Source organism: Oncorhynchus mykiss, chromosome 17, assembly GCF_013265735.2.
Source record: "Oncorhynchus mykiss isolate Arlee chromosome 17, USDA_OmykA_1.1, whole genome shotgun sequence".
NCBI classification, from domain to species: domain Eukaryota; kingdom Metazoa; phylum Chordata; class Actinopteri; order Salmoniformes; family Salmonidae; genus Oncorhynchus; species Oncorhynchus mykiss.
The window spans coordinates 77,199,647-77,227,023 of record NC_048581.1 but is presented as its reverse complement, the minus strand read 5'-3'; the positions used below and the strand labels follow the sequence as shown (position 1 = coordinate 77,227,023).

Below are 27,377 nucleotides of genomic sequence, written 5' to 3'. Positions count from 1 at the left end.
GACAAAGCAGTCAAATTGGCTAAATGAAAATGGTGAAGCGCTGCTGAAGGACTGTTAAGTGTCCTTATTGGTTGCCATTGAAAGATGCTATGCTGTTCAACCTTTTGCCGTTATGTTGTCTGCAGTCTGTCTCTTTTATATGCATTCTGCTCTGCAGTATGACAGACAGACATGCAGAAGTGTCCGTGTCTCCACAGCCCTTCTGTAGTTTGATGTGCTGCAAGCCTGTAATGGGATTAAGCAGATCCTCTTCGTGTCAAACTGGATTAAAATATTCTCCTCGCTAAAGAGCTGTGACACTGGGAAGACGCGCCACGCTCCCTACACACTCCTGGTAATGCTTCAGCACTGAATCCCAGGTAATCACTGAAGTACAATTAAAGCATTGGGAGAATTTGTTATAATTAAACAGCAATTAGCCTGTTGCCGGTAATTAGGTATTTTTTGTTTGGTTTCATTTCTGTTTTTGCCAAGTCAATTGCTCATTTATACAACTGATTTGAGACTGATTCTAGACAATAACAACAAACATACTGTAAGCGTGTAGCTCTGTACTGACTAATAGAGTAAGTAATGCCCTGCAAAGACACCCCCACATCTTGTTTGAATTCTTTTAAAACTATTTTTTAATAATGAACTACTAAAGGGGAAGTAGATCCCTGGAATTTCGTTAAAAGTAGTTTTATTTGGATATATTCCGTTAACTTAATATAATATAATAATAGTTCCTGTTCATTTGCAATGGGTTACTGGCGAGACTAGATTCTTCTACATGCTTATGAGTGGGAGGAGTTCATTCATTATTAAAACTTCAGCAGAAGCAGCAGGAGCAAAACACAAACAAGGCCCTTAATGAGATTAGGAAGTCAGCACAATATTAAATAATAACCTTGTCTAATTGAGATGTGTCTCAATTTCATTCTGCTTCCGCATGCATGCAAGAGAGTGAACAGTTCAATTACCACACCATTAAAACTGCAGGAGTCTGTCTGCGCATAGAGCAGGTGGATGAGGCTGGGGCTGGGTCGGAGGGAGAGCGGAGGGGGGTAAGAGAAAAATGACAAGAGGGACTGGGATGTAAAGGAATGAGGGAATCAGGCTATAGGGATCTAGATGGATGTGGATTTGAAGTAAATTCTGAGATGAACTGCAGGGTCGCTGACCTCTGTCTCAAATGGAGATATGGCAAATTAACTTACTGGCCCTCTTGAACTTTTGTGACCAGGGACAGAGGGGGACACATTCCCTGGTGACACCATATGACGAAAAGGGCACAGTCATTGCTTTTAAAACCAGCATTAACCATTCTGGAATAAAATATTGTTCTACTGCATCTAATCTGTGTCTATAGTATTTCCTTTGTCAAAATATGGGCTATTTGATGATGTTAAATATTTAGAAAAGGATATCCAAATCACCAGCTTTATGTGATATAATTTCAAGGTTCCAGTTTATCATATATATACTGTATATACAGAGCATTCAAAAAGTGTTCTGACCCCTTCACTTTTTCACATCTTTTACATTACAGCCTTATTCTAAAATGTATTAAATGTTTTTTCCCTCATCAATCTACACACAATACCCCATAATGACAAAGCAAAAACAGGTTTTAATACACTTTTGCAAAATTATTAAAACTTAAAAATGGAAATATCACATTTACATAAGTATTCAGACCCTTTACGCAGTACTTTGTTGAAGCAGTACTTTGTTCTTTGTTGAAGAGCATGACTGCACAGCTATTTTCAGGTCTTTCTAGAGATGTTAGATTGGGTTCAAGTCCGGGCTCTGGCCGGGCCACTCAAGGACTTTGAGAGACTTATCCCGAAGCCACTCCTGCACTGTCTTGGCTGTGTGCTTAGGGTCATTGTCCTGTAGGAAGGTGAACCTTCGCCCCAGTCTGAGGTCCTGAGCACTCTGTAACAGCTTTTCATCAAGGACCTCTCTGTACTTGCTCCATTCATCTTTACCTCGATACAGACTAGTCTCCCAGTCCCTGCCGCTGAAAAACATCCCCACAGCATGATGCTGCCACCACCATGCTTCACCGTAGGGATGGTATTGGTCAGGTGATGAGCGGTACCTGGTTTCCTCCAGAAGTGACGCTTGGCATTCAGGCCAAATAGTTCAATCTTGGTTTCATCAGACCAGGGCATCATGTTTCTCATGGTCTGAGAGTCCTTTAGGTGCCTTTCGTCAAACTCCAAGCGGGTTGTCATGTGTCCTTTTACTCAGGAGTGACCTCCATCTTGCCACTCTACCCGTTTTTCCAAATTATGTCCAATCAATTGAATTTACCACAGGTGGACTCCAATCAAGTTGTAGAAACATCTCAATAATGATCATTGGAAACAGAATGCACCTGAACTCAATTTTGAGTCTCACAGCAAAGGGTCTGAATACTTGCATTTGCATAAATGTCTACAAACCCGTTTTTCGCTTTGTCATTATGGGGTATTGTGTGTAGATTGATGAGGGAAAAAAATACATGTTATCCAATTTAGAATAAAGCTATAACATAACAAAAATGTGAAAAGTGAAGGGGTTTGAATACTTTCTGAATGCACTGTATATACAGTGAACAAAAATATAAACGCAACATGTAAAGAATTGGTTCCATGTTTCATGATCTGAAAAATAATAGATTCCAGAAATGTTCCCTTACGCACAACAATAGTATTTCTCTCAAATGTGTGCATACATTTCTTTACATCCCTTTTAGTGAGTATTTGTCCTTTGCCAAGATAGTCCATCCAACTGACAGGTGTGGCATATCACAAAAATGATCATTACACAGCATGAATATTACACAGGTGCACCTTGTGCTGGAGACAATAAAAGGCCACTTTAAAATGTGCCATTTTGTCACACAGCACAATGCCACAGATGTCTCAAGTATTGAGAGAGCGTGGAATTGGCATGCTGACTGCAGGAATTTCCTCCATAGCTGTTGCCAGAGAATTTCATGTTGATTTCTCTACCATACTGTATGCAACCTCCAACGTAATTTTAGAGAATTTGGCAGTATGTCCAATCGGTCTCACAACCGCAGACCACGTGTAACCACTCCAGCCCAGGACCTCCTTATCCGGCTTTGTGTGTATTGTTGATTTGTGTGTATTGTTGTGTATTGTTACATATTACTGCACTTTTGGAGCTAGGAACACAAGCATTTGTAATGGTTTTCTTCCGTTGAAGGAGAGGAGGACTGAAATGCAGCGTGGTTAGTGTTCAACATGTTTAATAAGGACAATAAACGTGAACACTACAAAAATACAAAACAACAAATGTGAAAAAAACGAAACAGTCCTATCTGGTGCATAGACAAAGACAGAAGACAACCACCCACAAAACCCAACACAAAACAGGCTACCTAAATATGGTACCCAATCAGAGACAATAACAAACACCTGCCTCTGATTGAGAACCATATCAGGCCAAACAACAAACCCAACATAGAAACACAAAACATAGAATGCCCACTCAGCTCACGACCTGACCAACACTAAAACAAAGAAAACACAAAAGAACTATGGTCAGAACGTGACAGTAAGGGGCAGCTCAGGACTGAGGGGCAGCTCCGGACTGAGGGGTAGCTCAGGAATGAGGGGCAGCTCAGGACTGAGGGGCAGCTCAGGACTGAGGGGCAGCTCAGGACTGAAGGGTAGCTCAGGACTGAAGGGTAGCTCAGGTGAAAGGTAGCTCAGGACAGAGATGGCTCAGGCTGGTTGACAGCTCTGGCAGCTTCTGGCTGACTGACGGCTCTGGCAAATCCTGGCTGAATGGCGGCTCTGGCAGATCCTGGCTGAATGGCGGCTCTGGCAGATCCTGGCTGACTGGCTTCTCTGGCAGAACCTGGCTGACTGACGGCTCTGGCGGATACTGGCTGACTGGCGGCTCTGGGGGATCCTGGCTGACTGGCGGCTCTGGAGGATCCTGGCTGACTGGCGGCTCTGGTGGATCCTGGCTGACTGGCGGCTCTTGGCTGACTGGCGGCTCCTGGCTGACTGGCGGCTCCTGCGGCTCCTTGCATACTGGCGGCTCTGGCAGCTCCTTGCAGACTGGCGGCTCTGGCGGCTCTGGACAGGCGGGAGACTCTAGCAGCTCTGGACAGGCGGGAGAGTCTAGCAGCTCTGGACAGGCGGGAGACTCTAGCAGCTCTGGACAGGCGGGAGACTCTAGCAGCTCTGGACAGGCGGGAGAGTCTAGCAGCTCTGGACAGGCGGGAGACTCTAGCAGCTCTGGACAGGCGGAAGACTCTAGCAGCTCTGGACAGGCGAGGCGCACTGTAGGCCTGGTGCGTGGTGCCGGCACTGGTGGTACTGGGCCGAGGACACGCACCTCAGGGCGAGTGCGGGGAGGAGGAACAGGGAATACTGGGCTCTGGAGGTGCACAGTAGGCCTGATGCGTGGTGCCGGACTGGGAACACGCACCTTTGGGCGAGTGCGGGGAGCAGGAACAGAACACTACGGGTTGTGATGGTACTCTGGAGACCTGGTGTGTATAGCCGGCATCAATTGTTCCGGAGCTTTAATACCTGTTTCAGGATGAGTACTAGGAACTGACACATGTGGCATCAGACAGCTAACACGCTCCTCAGGGTGAATGCCGTACATACTACGCCAAACCAACAGCTCTCTCTCTTCACTCTCCTCCAATTTTATCAACAACTCCTCGAATGTCTCATAATCTCCCCTCCATTCCCTCTCCTCCAATTTGTCCAATAACTCCTCCACATTCTCAGACGCACACCTCAACTTCGCCGACTGCTCTGATTCCATCCTTGGCTCCTCACGGTAAACAGGGGGAGTTGGCTCAGGTCTGACTCCTGACTCTGCCACACTCTCCCTGTGCCACACCCCCCCCCCCCCCCCCCCCCCCCCAATAAATGTTTGGGGCTGCCTCTCGGGCTTCCAGCCGCTCTGCCGTGCTAGTTCCTCATAATGCCGCTTCTCTGCTTTCGCTGTCTCCAGCTCTGCTTTGGGGCGGCGATATTCCCCTGGCTCTGCCCAGGGACCTTTTCCTTCTAGGATTTCCTCCCACATCCAGGAGTCTTGTGTCCTCGGCCGCTGTTGCTGCTGCCCGTTACCACGCCGCTTGGTCCTTGGTTGGTGGGTGATTCTGTCACGACAGATTTCCTCCTCTTCCTCTGAAGAGGAGGTGTAGCAAGGATCGGACCAATATGCAGCGTGGTAGGTGTCCATGTTATTTAATAAGAAAACTCATAATGAACACAAATACAAAATAACAAAGTGAACTGGCAACGAAACAGTCCTGTGTGGCACAAACACAGACACAGGAAACAATCACCCACAAAACCCAACACAAAACAGGCTACCTAAATATGGTTCCCAATCAGAGACAATGACTAACACCTGCCTCTGATTGAGAACCATATCAGGCCAAACATAGAAATAGACAAACTAGACATACAACATAGAATGCCCACTCAGATCACGTCCTGACCAACACTAAAACAAAGAAAACATAAAAGAACTATGGTCAGAACGTGACAGCATTTCGCTACTGTTACGTCCAGTGTTGGAATGAGACCAAGGTGCAGCGTGGTAAGCGTACATCTTCCTTTATTTTGATGAACACCAAAAGAAAAGAAAAAAAAGACAAACGAACGTAACGTTCTGCAGGCTACACAGTAACTGTACAAAAACAAGATCCCACAACTGAAGGTGGGAAAAAGGGCTGCCTAAGTATGATCCCCATTCAGAGACAATGATAAACAGCTGCCTCTGATTGGAACCATACTAGGCCAACAAAGAAATAGAAACATAGATTTGCCCACCCAAGTCTCACCCTGACCTAACCAAATAGAGAATAAAAAAGGCTCTAAGGTCAAGGCGTGACAGCTACACCAGCAATAACGCCTGCTAAACATGTGTATGCGACCAATAACATTTTATTCAATATTTAATTTGATTTGTTTCTGCATCTTCCTTCCTGTCTATTTAATCTTTGCTGAGTGATTAGTGTTTTTCATGAGTAAAGGTGAGGTGAAGGTTTTCCTCTTTCTCCGATGAGCTGTTCATTTGTGCAGCTCTGCTCTGCTCTGCTAGCTGCTGAATGCTCTATTTGTCTCAGTGAAATATGGAGGCCTGCTGAGCATATTAAGAAACAGCAGGGACATAAACTGTTTCAGTGCTAATACTGCTGCAATCTCTCCCAACCACCTCCCCATTAGTCTTCATTTCAAGATAAGGTGAGATTCAGTGTTTTTTGTTTAAAGATACATCACTGTAATTATAAGTGAATGTGGCTGGGAAATGTGCAGCAGGACATATCACACAACAGCTTACTATAGCTGGTATATAACTGAAAAGTGTAAATCTTGAGAGCTCAAAGGTTGGGAGAAATTCCTGACAGAATATCTCAACTTGTCACGTTTCAAGTACTAGTGCCGCAAAAGGTATATCGCTCCTGTCCGTCTGTCTGTCTGCAGAATGGTGAGCCAAGAGCTTTCATTTTCTCTCTCTCAGCTCTTGTCTCTTTGAAGTCCTGAGTCACAGAGGAGCGCCCCAAGCCCAGGACAATCATCATATTAGTCTATGATCCTCACTGAGTAGCCAGGAGAGGTTTGTTATGGATTCACAACCTGGACTGTGGGGACAGGGATATTATTTTGTGTGAACAAACACAGTGAGATCCTCCCCACCTCCATTCACTCCATTTGACAGATGTTGTCAATTTCCCAGGTTGAAACTGTTGATGAAACTGTGCCACAGCCAGACATGATGGATGGGACTTATATCCCAAATCCCCTCCTCCATCAAACCCCAAAGCAATTTACTCCCATCCAACACAAGTATATTCTGATGCCCCAACTCAGACACAGTACAGTCGTATATTGAATTGCGACAGAGAAATATAAAAAAACACCAGGCAGGTTGTTACCCTTTTTCCTATCCCCTGCGGTCCCTTTTCTACACATTGAAATTCCCTGCTCCGATCTGTGATTTACAGGGAATATGCTGTCTGCAATCCATTTTGTACTTCCTGTGCTCTACAGCAGGGCATCTGGACAGCGTTCGCAGGGTGAGCTGTTTGACACAGCTGTCGGAAATATGGTCCAGTCCTGAGGGACTGTGTGTGTGTGTGTGTGTGTGTGTGTGTGTGTGTGTGTGTGTGTGTGTGTGTGTGTGTGTGTGTGTGTGTGTGTGTGTGTGTGTGTGTGTGTGTGTGTGTGTGTGTGTGTGTATGGTGTTGCGGAGGAATGGGATGGGGTGAGCTCAGTATCAGAGATGATAATACTTATACAATGCTACAGTTTCCTCCACTATTTGGAGAGATATTAGGGGCAATATATCCTATTTTAAGTCCTTTCAAACATTGTATAATGTATAATGTTTGAACATTATGTTATAATGTTACCTCTAAGTGTGTAAAAGTCACCCAGCCTTATGCACTGACGTATACAGTTCATGTAGCTAGGGGGAACGTGAGTATGACAAACAGCGAGTAGCAGCAGTGTAAAATCACACAGCCTGGTATGTAGGTTCTGGATGGCAGGATGCTTTGGGCTGTACGCACACCCTCTGTAGCGTCTTACGGTCAGAAACCGAGCTGTTGCTATACCAGGCGGTAATACAACCGGTCAGGATGCTCTCGATGGTACAGCTGTAGAACTTTGAGGATCTGGGGACCCATGCCAAATTGTCTCCTGAGGGGGAAAAGGTGTTGTTGTGCCCTCTTCACAACTGTCTTGGTGTGTTTGGACCATTATAGTTTGTTGGTGATCTGGACACCAAGGAACTCGTAACTCTCAACCCGCTCCACTTCAGCCCCGTCGATTTAAATGGAGGCCTGTTCAGCCCTCCATTTCCTGTAGTCCATCGCATAGAATCGGTTTGTGGCGCCATATAGACGGCTATGAATAATATAGATGAGAACTCTCTTGGTAGATAGTGTGGTCTACAGCTTATCATGAGGTACTTTGCCTCAGCCGAGCAATACCTCGAGACTTCTTTAACCCTCGTCTTACCAGATGTAGCTACTCTGAGTAATCACTGTTCTGATGTCCAGAAGCTCTTTTCAGTCAAAACCTGGTTCAGTCTTATTTTCACCAGACACTGGGAGATGAATTCCCCATACTTATTGTATGACAACAAGATATACAGTGCATTCAGAAAGTAGTCACACCCTTTTACTTTTTGTCTTGAATACAAAGTGGTATTTTTAGGGCCAATTCAATACAACACACTCTCCATGTGTTCAAGCATAGTGTTGGCTGCATAATGTCATGGGTATGCTTGTTATCATTAAGAACTGGATAAAAAATCCTAGAGGAAAACCTGGTTCAGTCTACTTTCCACCAGACACTGGGAGATTAATTCACCTTTCAGCAGGACAATAACCTAAAACACAATGTCAAATCTACACTGGAGTTGCTTACCAAAAAAGACAGTGAATGTTCCTGAGTGGCAGAGTAACAGTTTTTACTTATATCTGCCTGGAAATTTATGGCAAGACCTTAAAATGGTTGTCTACAAATGATCAACAACCAATATGACAGAGCTTTAAGAATTTACAAATATTTCACAATCCATGGGTGAAAAGGTCTTAGAAACGTACCAAGAAAGACTCACAGCTGTAACCGCTGCCAAAGGTGCTTCTACAAAGTATTGAATCAGGGGTGTGAATACTTATATAAACTGGATATTTCTGTATTTAATTTTCATAAAATTTGCTAAAATGTCTAAAAACATGTTTTGACTTCAACATTACGGTGTATTATGTGTATTTATTTAATCCATGTTGAAGTTAGGCGGTAACACAACAAGATGTGGAATAAGTGAAGGTGTATGAATACTTTCTGAAGGCACTGTAACCACATGAACACAGGCAATGTTCCTACTCTCCTCTCTGTGAGGGGGTGACCCTATTTAATACGCCTCACCACACATGCAAAGACCAAAACATCCAACAGCCAGCTTTTGTGCCGCACACACAGAAACATCCCAAGACAAGACAGTACTTACAAGACTTAACTTCATTCTCCACGCTGGTCCCTCGCGAGATACATTATGAACAACCATTCCCTCTACAGACAATCAATCCAATCCAATCCAAAGGGAAAATCAGAGCATAGAACAGTGAAGGGGTCTATCAAAATCCCGGGGACTGCTCTGGATGTGTCCACTCGCACTGGATCATGTCACACAAGCTGGGGACGGAGTGAGAGAGGTGCTGTTGTAGACAAATATGTTGCCAAAGCCTCTAGCTTGGCAAAGAAGCTCATTAAGCCACTGACAATCATTCTCACAAAGCTCAATCTAAAGGCTATTCACTGGCTGTGTACAAAAGAGAGAGTAGGAAAAGTGGAGGAATGCAAGTTCTGTCCTGCCCAGCAATATGTTTGCTGCACCTGAAGCTTTGTTTAAAGTGCTGTTTAATAGTGTTAAGCACACACGTGTTACAGAATACACACAAGAGCACAGATGGGAGAAGGATGGTAGAAATCAGCCTTTGAGTGTTGTCTGTTGAGTGATTGCTCCTACATTGTTATTTACAGTTCTCAGGGAGCAATCCTATTTGCAGACAGGGACAATATCCTTATTTCCAATCATGTTTGTGGAGATTGTCTCTCAGCATTACAGAAGACGAGCCTACAGTATCCCTACAGGACATCTGTGACCAGGTCTGCTCTTGACCTCACCCACCCGGCCAAAGGAAGCATAATAATTTGGCTGGAGATGATATTTTGTTTGTTTGACCAGAAGAACCATTGAGCATGTAATGAAAACTGGGATTTTCTGAGCGACTGGTTAAGAGACGTTCATTGACACAGATTGGTGAGCACAGACAAGATTCCAAGAGTCCACAGATGGGGAGAGTAGAGCATCTGTGACCTGTGTTGAGGAAGCAGAGAGCAGAGCAAAGAGAGTGTGCTGAGACTGCCGATAAAATACCTCCACAGCCCGACAAAAGCACTGTCTCGCTCTCACGACACCGGGGGGAAGGGAAGGGAGCTGCACAGGCTGGATGATGTATAGCGTGGACCCAGGTCTGAGACTTGGGCTTTAACAAGGAGAAAGGGAGAAAATGGAAAGGGGGGGCGGAGGGTCATGCTTGAATTATGCTGATGCAGGTCGTAAATCCGCAGCAAAAAACCTACCAAAGGCATGACTGTTTGTGCAGGCCCACTGCAGGGCTCTTATCACTTGTGCTTCACATGTGCTGACAGTTGTAAAATGGTGGAAATTAGATTGTATACCTTTACTGTTTCAAATGGAGACGTTAGATAATTGGACGCTTTGCTAGTGGATAGATGCACATGAAGTACATTAAGGCATTATATGCTGTATATGGAGACAATTTTATTTTCATTAGAAATTGTATTATGATTGATTCATATAAGTGCATTCCATTCTGAGTTAGTATAAAGTTCATCCTCTGTGACTTCAACTAGTTATATTAAAGGGTTAGTTCACCATAATTACATATAATTTTACAGAAACAAAAAGATCTCACCTTTGCTGTTTCCATCAGGCCTGTCGTGACATTTTTTATCAAACATGTACTTTGCTCACATAAAAAGGTTGGATGGAAACCTGGTTTGAGACAGAATTTTCCACCACCATCAACAAAAGTCCAAATGATGGAATTTCTCATGGAAGAATGGTGTCGCATCCCTCCAATAGAGTTCCAGACATTTATAGAATCTATGCCAAGGTGCATTGAAGTTGTTCTAGCTTGTTGTGGGCCAACGCCCTAAGACACTTCATGTTGGCATTTTCTTTACTTTGGCAGTTACCTGTATCAATGCACAATTATCTGTGTTATTTTATGATTTCCATGGGTGTGACCTTAAAAAGTCATAATTTAGAGCTGAAGCAATGGCTGGGATGTGTTCTGGACAGTCGAAGGAGGACATTGGCCTTTTCATAATGTGAGGAGCAGATTGCCAGCGCCAGACACTGAGAACACTCACATGCCTCTCCTCTGCAGAAACAGAGACAGATCCAGAGCCAGGTCCTCCAAGACCCTCAGACCTCTCTTTGAGCAGCAGCAGGATGAAGCCATGATTATAGCCACACAAACAGAGGGAAGCCTTATGAACTTTAAACAAATGCTTAATGCTTGGAGCTGGACAGCTCTGGAGGCGAGGACGACGGGAGGGAAGGTACCGGGGTAAGCTGCCAGTTCCCAAAAGCTTAGTGTTCACACACTCAGGCCAGACAAACCTGACATTGTCCTGAGCACTGCCCCGGGGACTGCCTCTTCCCCTTTTCCCCCTCTGTTCTCAACCGCTCAAACCCATTCACACCTCTGCCCCCACAGATTACATGAATGGGACATGATTTATAGTGGCACAAAAGCAAACATTTATTCCACTTAAAGCCATTAGTTAAAATGCCATGGAGACGTCTGTGGGAGACACAGTATATGGAGATCGACCGGAGCTTGGATGCTGTAATAAGCTTTTTTTGTGTCATCTAAGATATTTAAAGACAAGCTCCAGAACTTTGGTGACTAGTAAATATTTGTTAAACCTCCCGCTTTGTGCTGGATGTGTCAATGTGTAGTTCATACATGCATAATCTATGAGCAGAATTACTGTCTTACCTCAATTAGCCACGAAATCCATAGTTTGAAAGCGACTGTTTTCTGGAAGCTGTGCGGAGTTATTTTCCAAAAATATTCCCCCACATGGGCCAACACCCTAGCAATTCTAGTTTCAACCAATGAGTTTCAGCCCCTCGCCATTTGAGTGACAGTTAGCAAGATGCACACACAGCAGAGAGAGAGAGCAATAATGTGGTGCATACTGTAAATCTGCACATACAGTACAAGTCAAAGTTTGGACACACCTACTAATTCCAGGGGTTTTCTTTATTTTTACCATTTTCTATACTGCAGAATAATAGTGAATACATTGAAACTATGAAATAACACATATGGAATCACGTAGTAACCAAAAAAGTTTTAAACAAATCAAAATATATTTTATTTTTGAGATTCTTTAAAGTGGCATACCTTTGCCTTGATGACAGCTTTGCACATTCTTGGCCTTCTCTCAACCAGCTTCATGAGGTAGTCACCTGGATTGCATTTCAGTTAACAGGTGTGCCTTGTTAAAAGTTAATTTGTGGAATTTCTTTCCTTCTTAATGTTTGAGCCAATCAGTTGTGTTGTGACAAAGTAGGGGTGGTATACAGAAAATAGCCCTATTTGGTAAAAGACCAAGACCAAATTATGGAAAGAACAGCTCAAATAAGCAAAGAGAAATGACAGTCCAGCATTACTTTAAGACATGAAGGTCAGTCAATGCGGAAAATATCTTAAAGTGCAGTCGCAAAAACCATGAAGAGCTATGATGAAACTGGCTCTCATGAGGACTGCCACAGGAAAGGAAGACCCAGAGTTATCTCTGCTGCAGAGGATAAGTTCATTCGAGTTAACAGCCTCAGAAATAACAGCCCAAATAAATGCTTCAGAGTTCAAGTAACAGACACACCTCAACATCAACTGTTGGAGACTGTGTAAATCAGGCCTTCGTGGTCAAATCGCTGCAAAGAAACCACTACCAAAGGACACCAATAAGAAGAATAGGCCTGCTTGGGCCAAGAAACACGAGCAATGGACATTAGACCGGTGGAAATCTGTCCTTTGGTCTGATGAGACCAAATTTGAGACTTTTGGTTCCAACCTCTGTGTTTTTTTGAGACAGGCTGTGTAAGGACAATTTGACCAATAAGGAGAGTGATAGTATGCTGCATCAGATGACTTGGCATCCACAATCACCAGATGGAGCGCAGAGTAAAGGAAAAGCTTTCCAGGTGAAGCTGGTTGAGAGAATGCCAAGAGTGTGCAAAGCTGTCATCAAGGCTAAGGGTGGCTACTTTGAAGAATCTCAAGTATAAAATATATTTTGATTTGTTTAACACTTTCTGGTTACTACATGATTCCATACGTGTTATTTCATAGTTTTGATGTCTTCACTATTATTATACAATGTAGAAAATAGTAAAAAATAAAGAAAAACCCTTGAATGAGTAGGTGTGTCCAAACTTTTGACTGGTACTGTATGTGACATAGTAGGCAATTTCCAGGGACCCCTTTTGGCTCGTGAGCCCTACTTCAGAACTACTGGCTAAAAAGTATACAAACGTACAAGAGAATCTCTTTAATAGTGTGCCATTGCTGGGATATTTGCTTGTGGGTCTAAATGTGATACAGTTCATTTATAATACACATGCACATGACCAAGAAATTGGAACATAGAAAACAAAATGCAGATATTCTCCACTGATCTTTCTATGAGAAAAAAATGTTTTCAATTATGTTTAATTTACGACACGTTTATTTTCTCCTCCAGGCAGCAATCAACAAATACAATCTGGCCAGAGTGAGAAAAAGGCCTATCTATCCTATCAAGTCAATGGAATGGAATTAGAAACATGGTCCATACCAGAGTTCCCTCAGGCAACTTGCAATATAGCAAAACAGAAGGACACGGGAAAGAGCATAGCCTGCATCAACAACTTTAACCCCACACCCCATAGTAGACATGTTGTTCTCATATTGCCCTGTACCCTGATAGCAGCGAAAAGACTGAGGGAGGGTATACTGAGAGAGGGGAGAGGAGACTGAGGGAGGGGAGAAGAGACGGAGGGAGAGGATACAGAGGGAGGGATGGGAGAGGAGAAAGAGGGAGGGGAGAGGCGACTATGGGAGGGACAGAGGAGCCAGAGGGAGGGGGAGAGGAGACTGAGGGAGTGGAGACTGAGGGAGTGGATAGGAGAGGAGAATGAGGGAGGGTAGAGGAGAATGAGGGAGTGGATAGGAGAGGAGAATGAGTGAGGGTAGAGGAGAATGAGGGAGAGGATACAGGGGGAGGCAGAGGGACGAGACAGAGGGACGGGAGAGGAGACAGAAGGAGGGGAGAGGAGACAGAGGGAGGGGAGAGAAGACTAGGGGAGGGAAAATGAGACTGAGGGAGGGAAGAGAGGATTATGGGAGGGAGGGGAGAGGAGAGGAGTCTGAGGGAGGGAGGGAGTGAGGGATGGGTCGCCAAACACATCACCGGGAGCACCGAAATGATTATCAAGGACATCAAACACCCGAGCCACGGCCTGTTCACCACACTATAATCCAGAAGGCGAGGTCAGTACAGGTTGATCAAAGCTGGGACGGAGAGACTGAAAAACAGCTTCTATCTCAAGGCCATCAGATTGTTAAATAGCCATCACTAGCCGGCTACCACCCGGTTACTAAATCCTGCATCTTAGAGGCTGCTGTCCTATGTACAGTTGAAGTCGGAAGTTTACATACTCCTTAGCCAAATGCATTTCAACTCAGTTTTTCACAATTCCTGACATTTAATCAGAGTAAAAAAATCCCTGTCTTAGGTCAGTTAGGATCACCACTTTATTTTAAGAATGTGAAATGTCAGAATAATAGTAGAGAGAATGAATTATTTCAGCTTTAATTTCTTTCATCACATTCGTAGTGGGTCTGAAGTTTACATACACTCAATTAGTATTTGGTAGCATTGCCTTTAAATAGTTTAACTTGTGTCAAACGTTTTGGGCAGGCTTCCACAAGCTCCCCACAATAAGTTGGGTGAATTTTGGCCCATTCCTCCTGACAGAGCTGGTGTAACTGAATCAGGTTTGTAGGCCTCCTTGCTCGCACACGCTTTTTCAGTTCTGCCCACAAATTTTGCCACATCTTTGGAAGTATGCTTGGGGTCATTGTCCATTTGGAAGACACATTTGCGACCAAGCTTTAACTTCCTGACTGATATCTTGAGATGTTGCTTCAATATACACAAGAAAATGTTCCAGCAATTGTTTACAGACAGATAATTTTACTTATAATTCACTGCATCACAACTCCAGTGGGTCAGAAGTTTACATACACTAAGTTGACTGTGCCTTTAAACAGCTTGGAAAATTCCAGAAAATGACGTCATGGCTTTAGAAGCTTCTGATAGGCTAATTGTCATCATTTGAGTCAATTGGAGGTGTACCTGTGGATGTATTTCAATGCCTACATTCAAACTCAGTGCCTCTTTGCTTGACATCATGGGAAAATTAAAATAAATCAGCCAAGACTTCAGAAAAAAATGTGTAACCTCCACAAGTCTGGTTTATCCTTGGAAGCAATTTCCAAACGCCTGAAGGTACCGCGTTCATCTCTACAAACAACAGTACGCAAGTATAAACACCATGGGACCACGCAGCCGTCATACCGCTCAGGAAGGAGACGCGTTCTGTCTCCTAGAGATGAACGTACTTTGGTGCGAAAAGTGCAAATCAATCCCAGAACAACAGCAAAAAACCTTGAGAAGATGCTGGAGGAAACAGGTACAAAAGTTGCCATATACACAGTAAAACGAGACCTATATCGACATAACCTGAAAGGCCGCTCAGCAAGGAAGAAGTCACTGCTCCAAAACCGCCATAAAAAGCCAGACTACGGTTTGCAACTTCACATGGGGGCAAAGAATGTACATTTTGGAGAAATGTCCTCTGGTCTGATGAAACAAAAATATAACTGTTTGGCCATAATGACCATTGTTATGTTTGGAGGAAAAAAGGGAGGCTTGCTAGCCGAAGAACACCATCCCAACCGTGAAACACGGAGGTGGCAGCATCATGTTGTGGGGGTGCTTTGCTGCAGGAGGGACTGGTGCACTTCACAAAATAGATGGCGTCATGAGGAAGGGAAATTATGTGGATATATTGAAGCAACATCTCAAGACATCAGTCAGGAAGTTAAAGCTTGATCACAAATGGGTCTTCCAAATGGACAATGAGCCTAACCATATTTCCAAAATGGCTTAATAAGGACAACAAAAGTCAAGGTATTGAGGTGGCCATCACAAAGCCCTGACCTCAAAACTATAAAAACATTTGTGCGTAGAACTGAAAAAGCGTGTGCGAGCAAGGAGGCCTACAAACCTGACTCAGTTACACCAGCTCTGTCAGGAGGAATGGGCCAAAATTCACTCAACTTATTGTGGGAAGCTTGTGGAAGGCTACCCGAAACGCTTGACAGAGTTAAACAATTTAAAGGCAATGCTACCAAATACTAATTGAGTGTATGTAAACTTCTGACCCACTGGGAATGTGATGAAAGAAATTAAAGCTGAAATAAATAATTCTCTCTACTATTATTCTGACATTTCACATTCTTAAAATAAAGTGGTGATCCTAACTGACCTAAGACAGGGAATTTTTACTTGGATTAAATGTCAGGAATTGTGAAAAACTGAGTTGAAATATATTTGGCTAAGATGTATGTAAACTTCCGACATCAACTCTATGTGTATGTGACCTATATCATTTTATTTGATTTTGAGGGAGGGAGGGAGGGAGGGAGGGAGGGGACACAGAAAGAAAGGAGAGGAGATGGTGGGGCGAGGGAGGGGAGACTATGGGAGGGAGGGGATAGGAGAGGAGTCTGAAGGAGGGGAGAGTGACTGAGGGAGGTCAAGAGGAGACTGAGGGAGGGAGGGAGGGAGGGAGAAACTGAGGTAGGGAAGAGGAGACTTTGGGAGGAAAGGGAGAGGGGAGGAGTCTGAGGGAGGGGAGAAGAGACTGCGGAAGGGGAGACAGGGGAGGAGAGGATACTGAGGGAGGGGAGAGGAGACAGGGAGGGAAGAGGAAACTGAGGGAAGGAAGAGGAGATTGAGGGAGGTGAAGAGGAGCCTGAGGCAGGGAAGAGTAGCCTGAGGGTGAGGAGACAGAGAGAGGGAGAGGAGCCAGAGGGAGGGGGGGAAACAGAGGGAGGGGAGAGGGTGTGTTCACCAGCAGTGTCTAACCTCGGTTTAACCCTTATACCATAGATATCAGACAGTCGGCTCTTTATGCTCAGGTGGGTCTTGAGTATCTCCTTCTGTCCCGTCAAGGAGATCTATGCTCAGGCATTAAACATTGCTTCAAAGCCTCAGACTGAAAGTAAAGTAAGTTGGGGTCAGTGAAGGACATCCCCACTGGGAAAAGAGTGATCACTGATGAGGCGGCACTAAAGCTAATTTAGACAAGTTCAGAGGCTTGGCAGATATACACACTGTACACAGTATGAAGTTCTTTAATTGAACTTTGGGCAGATAGCCCAATGTTGTTGTTTTCACCCCAAACTCATCTGCTAGTCAATGTGTGGAAAAAAAATGATATTAATACTGCAATCTGACATGGTTTATTGTTAATCACTATATGCATTAATCTGAAAGTGACTAAGAGAATACAGTTACTGTGTTACCACAGTTTATTTTTGTAACGGTGACATTAGTACAGCTTATGATATCACCATGCAGATCACTTTGATAACGCTCTCCACAGCTATGTATGGACAACTAGCCGTAGTCCAAATCTTGACCCCTGATGTTTGGAGGATGTTTTTGTTTCACAGTTTGCGAATCCCATCACAAACAACATCCACCTCTATTTCATCCAACATATTGAAATCACTTAATTTGCCGGATATCTGATGGGTACTGTACGTGACCTCCAACTGCACATGAAAAGCAGATTAAATTCCACCTATTTGATTGCCCATGCAATGTTCCATTATACCATGACACTTTAATGGCCTCTACAATTCTTTCCAGATCCAGGTTTATAGGAAATGTATCCAGCACAACACTAGAAAGAGAGCATCCGATCAGATCAAAAGCATAAAGCTCACGCCAGATAAATCAGGGAAAAAACAAGGATATCTTTTCAAATTGGTACATATTGTATAACAAGTATGTGCCTATTATAAATCCCAAATCTTTCTGATAATTCCTTAAACACAACAATATATTGTCACAGCTTAAGAAACTGCATGCTGTTCTGAACATGTTAAGTTGTTCCAGCAGGTGGTATGGTATTGTGCACTGTGTGTGAGTTCAGCAGTAGGTGAGTCGATCACTACAGCCATACGGCAAGGACGAGCCCTGACTGACTACAACCCTGCCAGGACAGACAGGAGGACAGGAGGACACAACGGTGTAGGCCAGGAGGGCCAGAGAGGCATCCAGCTTGCTCAGTGAGACACCAGGCCGGTGGAGAGCCCAGCGGAGCCACACAGATGGTGCACTCAGTGAGCATGGCTGTCATCATGGGATCACTCCTCATGATTAGCACACCTGCTGAAAGCTGCATGCACACTAGCGTCTGTTGCACTTACAGCACTGGCTGAGATACAGCAATAGGGTAACTGGTTTGTGAGTGTGTGAGTGTGTGCTTGGTAGTAGTATAAAAAGGGTGATTCTGGCTGTAGATTACTTTTACAGTCCTTTAAAAATTGAAAACCGTGATATACAAGTGAAAGAAAGTTAAACTTATAGTCTGAGACCACCAGGACAAAAATAATGGCTCCTATATGCCACCTCTTATCTAGTTCAGATGAAGTGTCCACTGAATCATGTTACCCCAGAAATCAATGAGCTATTTCCCCAAAAGTCACTGTTAACAAAGGAAAGGGTCTCCAAGGCTGATATTTTCAGTGTGTAGACAGCAGAGTGAGAATACAGCACAAACAGACGTCTGAAAAGATAAATTCATTAAAATAACTGCGCTGTCTTTCAGTCAACTATGTATGCAAGGCAACCGAGCTACGAAGCTTTGCTCAACCTGTAGACCCAGCACCCAAAACACACAGCATTCCAAATGGTCGCAGGGCTCGGCACACACACACACACACACACACACACACACACACACACACACACACACTGTGGACTGCATTGAATCAGCTCTCCTCCAAATGGAGCAGTTCAATTGTAATCTAATGGTTGGATCCTGCAGGCAGGGAGCATTGCTGATCAGATCATCATCACCGTCTACACAGCAGCAGCGAACAGCAGCAGCAGCCCACCTGTCTGTCAGATAGAGGAGCTGTCTCATAAAGCAGTTCAGGCAGAACCCTCACTCCACCAAAGGCCACTATTGTTCCCTTCTATCTGATTTAGCCAACAAGTTGGATTAATTATTTCCAGAAAACAGACTTTTTATCCCAGAGACCTATTAAGGGAAAGCAATTAAGCTAGAGCCCTCATGATAAGCAGTGAGCATCTCAGACCTTTTAAGGAGTGGCCTGCCTGTCCACACAGACAGCACGCGGGCCAGAGCACAGACACTGAGGTGCCTTCCTGTCGTGGTAGACTGCTAATCCTCCTGTGGAAAATAGCTCAGGGATCCGTTTCACATGAACGAGCATCTCGAGATGAAGAGGCAGTCCAATATTTTTGGGGAAATGAATGGTGTGTGTGTGTGTGTGTGTGTGTGTGTGTGTGTGTGTGTGTGTGTGTGTGTGTGTGTGTGTGTGTGTGTGTGTGTGTGTGTGTGTGTGTGTGTGTGTGTGTGTGTGTGTGTGTGTGTGTAGGTGTGTCTGTGTGTCAACTGTAATAAAAAATGCAGGTCACTACAGGCAGCACAGTTCCATAACCCTTCAAGCTGCACCATTACTGTCAATTGATGAGCAAAAATGGCGACGTGTGTTTTATTGTACAATAGTTAAGACATGCTTTGTAATACTGGATGTTTTTCTTTGCCTGTATGAATCCTCTGTAGAACTACATATTGTATTCATGTATGGAGACATTATAAATGAGGACCATTCTAATTCATGGGACACCGTACATTACGAGAACATACACTCTTAGCAAAAAGGGTTCCAAAAGGGTTCTTCGGCTGTCCCCAGAAGATAACCCTTTTTTGACCCCAGGGAGAACCCTTTTTGGTTCCACGTAGAACCCTTTTGGGTTCCATGTAGAAACCCCAGAGGAAAGGATCCTACATGGAACCCAAAACGGTTCTACCTGAAACCAAAAAGGGTTCTTCAAAGGGTTCTCCTCTGAAGAGAGCTGAAGAACCCTTTTTGGTTCTTGACAGATCCTTTTTTTCTAAGTGTACCATGAAACTGTCTGTCCATGGTTACCCCACAGTGGTGGGAAAGACGTATCTTCATTGTTCTCAGTGTTAGGCCGTTCTACTTTTCCCATAGCCAATTAGCCATTGTCAGGAAGAGGAGCCCATAGGCACAATTCTATAAAGGTACACCAGGAAACTGCATTACCATGCAAATAATGTCCCTTGTGGTTTCATGTATACCTGATGGATTGCACTATTCAATTGCTTGTTGGGGCAAGAGGGCTTGTTGTATTAATTATTCAATCCAACCATGTTTTTGGGGAATTGATGTAGAAAATAGAAAACTTTAGGCTCTCAAGTTAGAGCCATATTCCTTATCAATTTATCCAACAGCAATAAGGCACTTGATCCTTTGTGCCCGAGGGTCTTGTTGAGAAAACACGCTGTCAGCACTTAACATTATTCTACAAAATGTAGGATAGTTATGGAGATATTACCAAACAGAAGACAACTAAAGAAATGTATGTAGGGGTATAAAACTGCATCTGCAAGCCACATCTGGTGTTTCTAAACCCTATGGAACAGTAAAGTATAGTACTTTTAAGGGTCTGATGTCAGATAACCGACTGATACTCAGCCATGTGAAACAGTTTAGCCCTACTATTCTGATAGTATTAAGGAGCAGCGAAGAACATGGAACAACATGTTTGACCTGATGAAGCTCAATCTCGAACCAAAAACATCACTATTAAATCTGTTATGCAAGCAATACAGCAGGTGGGCTTAATGGGCTTAGTAAACAGAAGTTTTAATTATCTTAATACATACCCACTATTTAGCAATGACCCCATTAATAATGACCCCATTCATTAATCATTTCTGAACCTATAGATTGGATATTAACCAGCCACACTGTATAACGTGGGATAACTCCGAAAATAGAATCATTGAAAAGCTCTCTATTGTCCGAGTCCGAGAGCCTGTGCCACTTGAAAGCATTCTCACATCAATGAAACAAATGCCTGCTTCACTGAAACACTATGCACACCCGGAAATGTATCTTTCTGATACTTGAAAGGAATGACGGAGCATTAAATAATCCAGCCAAAAGGACCTTTTAGAGTGCTGTCTTTGTCAAGCTCACATCAAACAACCCGCCTGGAAAGAGAATAGTATTGCTTTGTGTTGTCTGTCTGCGTGTGGGTGAAAGTTTGTTGTTTGCTACTCTAAAAATCACGCAGAGTAGAAGGAACTACTTTTCCCACGCATTGTGGTGTATTTTTGTTACGTAGAAGATTTGTAAGTAAGGATGTTCAGTCCTCATGTATGTCATATTAGATACAGTTTCTGTTCTGTTTCAGTGTGTATCTCAGTCCTAAATTTTTGGGGGGCTACCCCGAGAGTGTGTAAAGAGCATATTGTCAATCGTTTTTTGGTGCCAGTGCACTACCCATTTAGAAAGTGATTCCTACCACAAAATAACATATTCTAGTCTATCTGCAAAATAAATGAAAAAGGCATTATTATTACTTATTATTATTTCCCATGGACACATGTATAATGATGTCTACTTTTGGAACCTTCTGGTGGTATTCTGGCTCCAGCATTCAAGGCTGTGGTTGGGTAAACATGTTGTGCCAAAACAAAGGGTGTTCTGTTCCAGATTCCCATTTAATATTCATACCAAGGATTACAGGATTCAAGTGATATGTTGAATATATTAATTTACATGTAAGCTGTATATGATATAGTTCGTACACTCTTTTGTTGAATGTGCTACTCTTTGCATCTGTGTAAGTGTCAGTGAAAGGGTTTACAGGGGATATAGTAAGTTCCAGTGGCTTGCGAAGTATTCCCCTTTTGGCATTTTTCCTATTTTGTTGCCTTACAACCTGGAATTAAAATTGATTTTCTGGGGGGTTTGTATCATTTGATTTACACAACATGTCTACCACTTTGAAGATGTAAAATATTTTTTATTGTGAAATAAACAAGAAATTAGACAAAAAAACTTAAAACTTGAGCGTGCATAACTATTCACTCCCCCCAAAGTCAATACTTTGTAGAGCCACATTTTGCAGCAATTACAGCTGCAAGTCTCGTGGGGTAAGCTTGGTACATCTAGCCACTGGGATTTTTGCCCATTCTACAAGGCAAAACTGCTCCAACCCTGATTTTCAAAGTTTCTGATATTTTTTTTATAAGCCAACCCTGATCTGTACTTCTCCACAATTTTCTCCCTGATCTGTTTGGAGAGCTTCTTGGTCTTCATGGTGCCGCTTGCTTGGTGGTGCCCCTTGCTTAGTGGTGTTGCAGACTCTGGGGCCTTTTAGAACAGGTGTATATATACTGAGATCATGTGACAGATCATGTGATACTTAGATTGCACACAGGTTTCATAGCAAAGGAGGTGAATACACATGCAAGCACCACTTTTCTGTTTTAATTTCGTATCAGTGTAAATGTTACTGTGACAGACAGTGTAAATGCATTTATCTGTTTAGCCCTGAGCTAAGTGGAATTTAATCTTATTTAGGAAACATTTGCTGAATCATAAAATCGATACTCATGGAGGACCAGGGGTGGGGATATCATCATATGCCATCTGTAGCGATAGGACCATGGGTCGGGGTGGGATATAATTGTAAGGCCATCTGTAGGGATAGGACCAGGAGTGAGGTGGGATATAATCGTAAGGCCATCTGTAAAGATAGGACCAGGGGTGAGGTGGAATATAATCGTAATGCCATCTGTAGAGATAGGACCAGGGGTGAGGTGGAATATAATCGTAATGTCATCTGTAGAGATAGGACCAGGGGTGAGGTGGGATATAATCGTAAGGCCATCTGTAGAGATAGGACCAGGGGTGAGGTGGGATATAATCGTAATGTCATCTGTAAAGATAGGACCAGGGGTGGGGTGGGATATAATCGTAATGCCATCTGTAAAGATAGGACCAGGGGTGAGGTGGGATATAATCGTAAGGCCATCTGTAAAGATAGGACCAGGGGTGGGGTGGGATATAATCGTAATGCCATCTGTAAAGATAGGACCAGGGGTGAGGTGGGATATAATCGTAAGGCCATCTGTAAAGATAGGACCAGGGGTGGGGTGGGATATAATCGTAATGCCATCTGTAGAGATAGGACCAGGGGTGGGGTGGGATATAATCGTAATGTCATCTGTAGAGATAGGACCAGGGGTGAGGTGGAATATAATCGTAATGTCATCTGTAAAGATAGGACCAGGGGTGAGGTGGGATATAATCATAATGTCATCTGTAGAGATAGGACCAGGGGTGGGGTGGAATATAATCATAATGTCATCTGTAGAGATAGGACCAGGGGTGAGGTGGGATATAATCGTAATGTCATCTGTAGAGATAGGACCAGGGGTGGGGTGGAATATAATCATAATGTCATCTGTAGAGATAGGACCAGGGGTGAGGTGGGATATAATCGTAATGTCATCTGTAGAGATAGGACCAGGGGTGGGGTGGGATATAATCGTAATGCCATCTGTAGAGATAGGACCAGGGGTGAGGTGGAATATAATCGTAATGTCATCTGTAGAGATAGGACCAGGGGTGGGGTGGGATATAATCGTAATGCCATCTGTAGAGATAGGACCAGGGGTGAGGTGGGATATAATCGTAATGCCATCTGTAGAGATAGGACCAGGGGTGAGGTGGGATATAATCGTAATGTCATCTGTAGAGATAGGACCAGGGGTGGGGTGGGATATAATCGTAAGGCCATCTGTAAAGATAGGACCAGGGGTGAGGTGGAATATAATCGTAATGTCATCTGTAGAGATAGGACCAGGGGTGGGGTGGGATATAATCGTAATGCCATCTGTAGAGATAGGACCAGGGGTGAGGTGGGATATAATCGTAATGTCATCTGTAGAGATAGGACCAGGGGTGGGGTGGGATATAATCGTAAGGCCATCTGTAAAGATAGGACCAGGGGTGAGGTGGGATATAATCGTAATGTCATCTGTAGAGATAGGACCAGGGGTGGGGTGGAATATAATCATAATGTCATCTGTAGAGATAGGACCAGGGGTGAGGTGGGATATAATCGTAAGGCCATCTGTAGAGATAGGACCAGGGGTGAGGTGGGATATAATCGTAATGCCATCTGTAGAGATAGGACCAGGGGTGAGGTGGAATATAATCGTAATGTCATCTGTAGAGATAGGACCAGGGGTGGGGTGGGATATAATCGTAATGCCATCTGTAGAGATAGGACCAGGGGTGAGGTGGGATATAATCGTAAGGCCATCTGTAGAGATAGGACCAGGGGTGAGGTGGAATATAATCGTAATGTCATCTGTAAAGATAGGACCAGGGGTGAGGTGGGATATAATCGTAATGCCATCTGTAAAGATAGGACCAGGTGTGAGGTGGGATATAATCGTAATGTCATCTGTAGAGATAGGACCAGGGGTGGGGTGGAATATAATCATAATGTCATCTGTAGAGATAGGACCAGGGGTGGGGTGGGATATAATCGTAATGCCATCTGTAGAGATAGGACCAGGGGTGGGGTGGGATATAATCGTAATGCCATCTGTAGAGATAGGACCAGGGGTGAGGTGGAATATAATCATAATGTCATCTGTAAAGATAGGACCAGGGGTGGGGTGGAATATAATCATAATGTCATCTGTAGAGATAGGACCAGGGGTGGGGTGGGATATAATCGTAATGCCATCTGTAGAGATAGGACCAGGGGTGGGGTGGGATATAATCGTAATGTCATCTGTAGAGATATTTCTGCCATGAAAAAAATTGATTGGTTGAATAGGTCATAGTTGTTGCAAGGTATACTGACATTGTTAATGCAGTTAAAAAGATGGATAGAGTACTCAGCATTGTAATTGCCCAAGGTAAAATACTACAGAGCGGAAGAGAGGTTTGGCTATAGTTGAGGTTGGCCAGAGCTGAATCCCATCCAGTGACCTCTCTGTAGCAGTAGCATAGTTACTGGGAGCAGCTGGGTAATCATGTTAGCTAGTGATTGAACAGAAAGCATTGTGAACTCCACAATAGGTCATCTAAAAGCAAATAACAAATACAAAAACTGTGATTTGGAATGGGTTTCAGGCAGGGCACTTCAAAGTCTGTATCGTGAAGTCTAAATCAAACGAGGTGGATGATGTATTGTATTGTATGTACTAAGGGAGTGAAAAAACAGAACTGTGCAACAATAACAACCAAACGGGCAATGGAACAGTTTATCTACAATAAAATGTCTAGGCAGAAGCCACACTTTGATGTGATATGATCCATAGAATGTTTGATCATGACAGCATCGTCAAATGTTTGACTGGGCCACTCCCTTAGAGGTTACTGATGCATTTGAACAGCAGGCTTTACACAGTGTGTGGGAATGAATGCAATGCTTTCACACACATGCAATAACACACGTTTTGAGTGAAACCCAGAATCAAAATATCACTCAGAGAACTGGAAATAGTTTCCTCTCAGTTGAGCTTTTGGAACTTGCTAAAGTAGGTAAAATAGATATTAAGGCAACAAAAAAAATAGGTTAGGTCCCCCGACACTACTCATAAAAATGCATATATGCTAAAAGTGAGGGCTTTGAACCCTTTCGAGTCATTAAATGAATAAAATCCACATAAAACCAGAGATAAATGTTTTTATAATATGCAGTACTGTATCATATAAAAACACTGATGGATTAACAATTTAATTCAACCGTCTGTTTTTTAAGATGAAAACATAATATTGCTAAGGATCAGGATTTGGGAGAATCTCAGGTGGCATTAATATCAGGTTTTCACTCTGTTTCTGTAGTGAAAACATTCCATTTACACTAATGTTGAGTGCGCAGAGGATTAATCAGTCATCAATACTGTTATCGGGGCTAGATCCCCTGCTGTAGGCTATGCATAGTCTATGCATAGTCACTTTAATAACTCTTTAATAACTCTACCACATGTACAAATTACCTCAACTAACCGGTGCCCTCGCACATTGATTCTGCACCGGTACTCCCCTGCATATAGTCTCACTATTGTTATTTTACTGCTGCTCTTTAATTACTTGTTACTTTTATTTCTTATTCTTAGCTTTATTTTTTTTAAACTGCATTGTTGGTTAGGGGCTCGTAAGTAAGCATTTCACTGTAAGGTCTTCCGACACCTGTTGTATTCGGCGCATGTGACTAATACAATTTGATTTGATTTCCCCAATAATCTGACTCCAATGTTAGCTCAATCTACTGCCATTTCAGGGGCAATATAAGAATAAGGACTGCCATGCAAGGGAGTCAGAATACAGGGGGGAAGTAATGTCTTCGCAGTCGGTACAGCCAGCTGGTTTCTTCAAGCATCGCGCTGACAGAAACAAGCATCTTTCAGGTAAGAAGATTAACGAGACGTGGTGTGATCATAACAACACACAAGAACTCAAGTCCTTCTGTTCACCTGACTTAGAATTCCTCACAATCAAATATCTACCAAAATAATTATCTTCGATTATAATCACAGCTGCATATATTCCTCCCCATGCAGACACATCGATGGCCCTGAATGAACTTTATTTGACTCTATGTAAACTGGAAACCACATATATATGAGGCTGCATTCATTGTAGCTGGGGATTATAACAAGGCTAATCTGAAAACAAGACTCCCTAAATTCTATCAGCATATCGATTGTGCTACCAGGGCTGGTAAAACCCTGGATCATTGTTATTTTAACTTCCACGACGCATATAAGGCCCCACCCCCCTCCTTTCGGAAAAGCTGACCATAACTCCATTTTGTTGCTTCCAGCCTATAGACAGAAACTAAAACAGGAAGCTCCCGCTCGCAGGTCTGTTCAACGCTGGTCCGACCAATCTGATTCCACGCTTCAAGAATGCTTCAAGAATGCTTCAATTACGTGGATTGGGATATGTTCCGCATTGCATCAAACAACAAGATTGACGAATACGTTTCCCCAACCAGAAACCGTGGATTGATGGCAGCATTCGCGCAAAACTGAAAATGCGAACCACTGCTTTTAACCAGGGTAAGGTGACCAGAAACATGACCGAATACAAACAGTGTAGCTATTCCCTCCGCAAGGCAATCAAACAAGTTAAGCGTCAGTATAAAGACAAAGTAGAATCGCAATTCAACGGCTCAGACACAAGAGGTATGTGGCAGGGTCTACAGTCAATCACGGATTACAAAAAGAAAACCAGCCCCGACGCAGGCCATGGTGTCTTGCTACCAGATAGACTAAACAACTTCTTTGCTCGCTTTGAGGACAATACAGTGCCACTGACGGCCCACTAACAAAACCTGCGGACCCTTCTTCACTGCAGCTGACGTGAGTAAAACATTTAAACTTGTTAACCCTCGCAAGGCTGCAGGCCCAGACGCGTCCTCAGAGCATGCGCAGACCAGCTGGCTGGTGTGTTTACGGACATATTCAATCAATCATTATCCCAGTCTGCTGTTCCCAAATGCTTCAAGAGGACCACCATTGTTCTTGTTCACAAGAAAGCTAAGGTAACTGAGCTAAACAACTACCGC

At 43.5% G+C, this 27,377-nt stretch overlaps 1 protein-coding gene across 7 annotated transcripts in view; it reads right to left on the bottom strand.

Annotated features, from left to right (window-relative positions):
- LOC110494606 (neural cell adhesion molecule L1-like protein) overlaps positions 1–27,377 on the bottom strand; it is a 94,318-nt gene that overhangs the window by 34,169 nt on the left and 32,772 nt on the right. For 2 of the 7 annotated variants that reach the window (XM_021569825.2, XM_021569827.2), the window contains exon 1: positions 11,582–11,769. The exons of 4 other annotated variants lie outside the window; for them this stretch is intronic. The gene's annotated coding sequence lies outside the window, so the exon portion shown is untranslated. Of the gene's footprint in view, positions 1–8,994; positions 9,161–11,581; positions 11,770–27,377 lie in introns of those variants that run through there. One more of the 7 variants, XM_021569823.2, reaches the window with a different exon arrangement.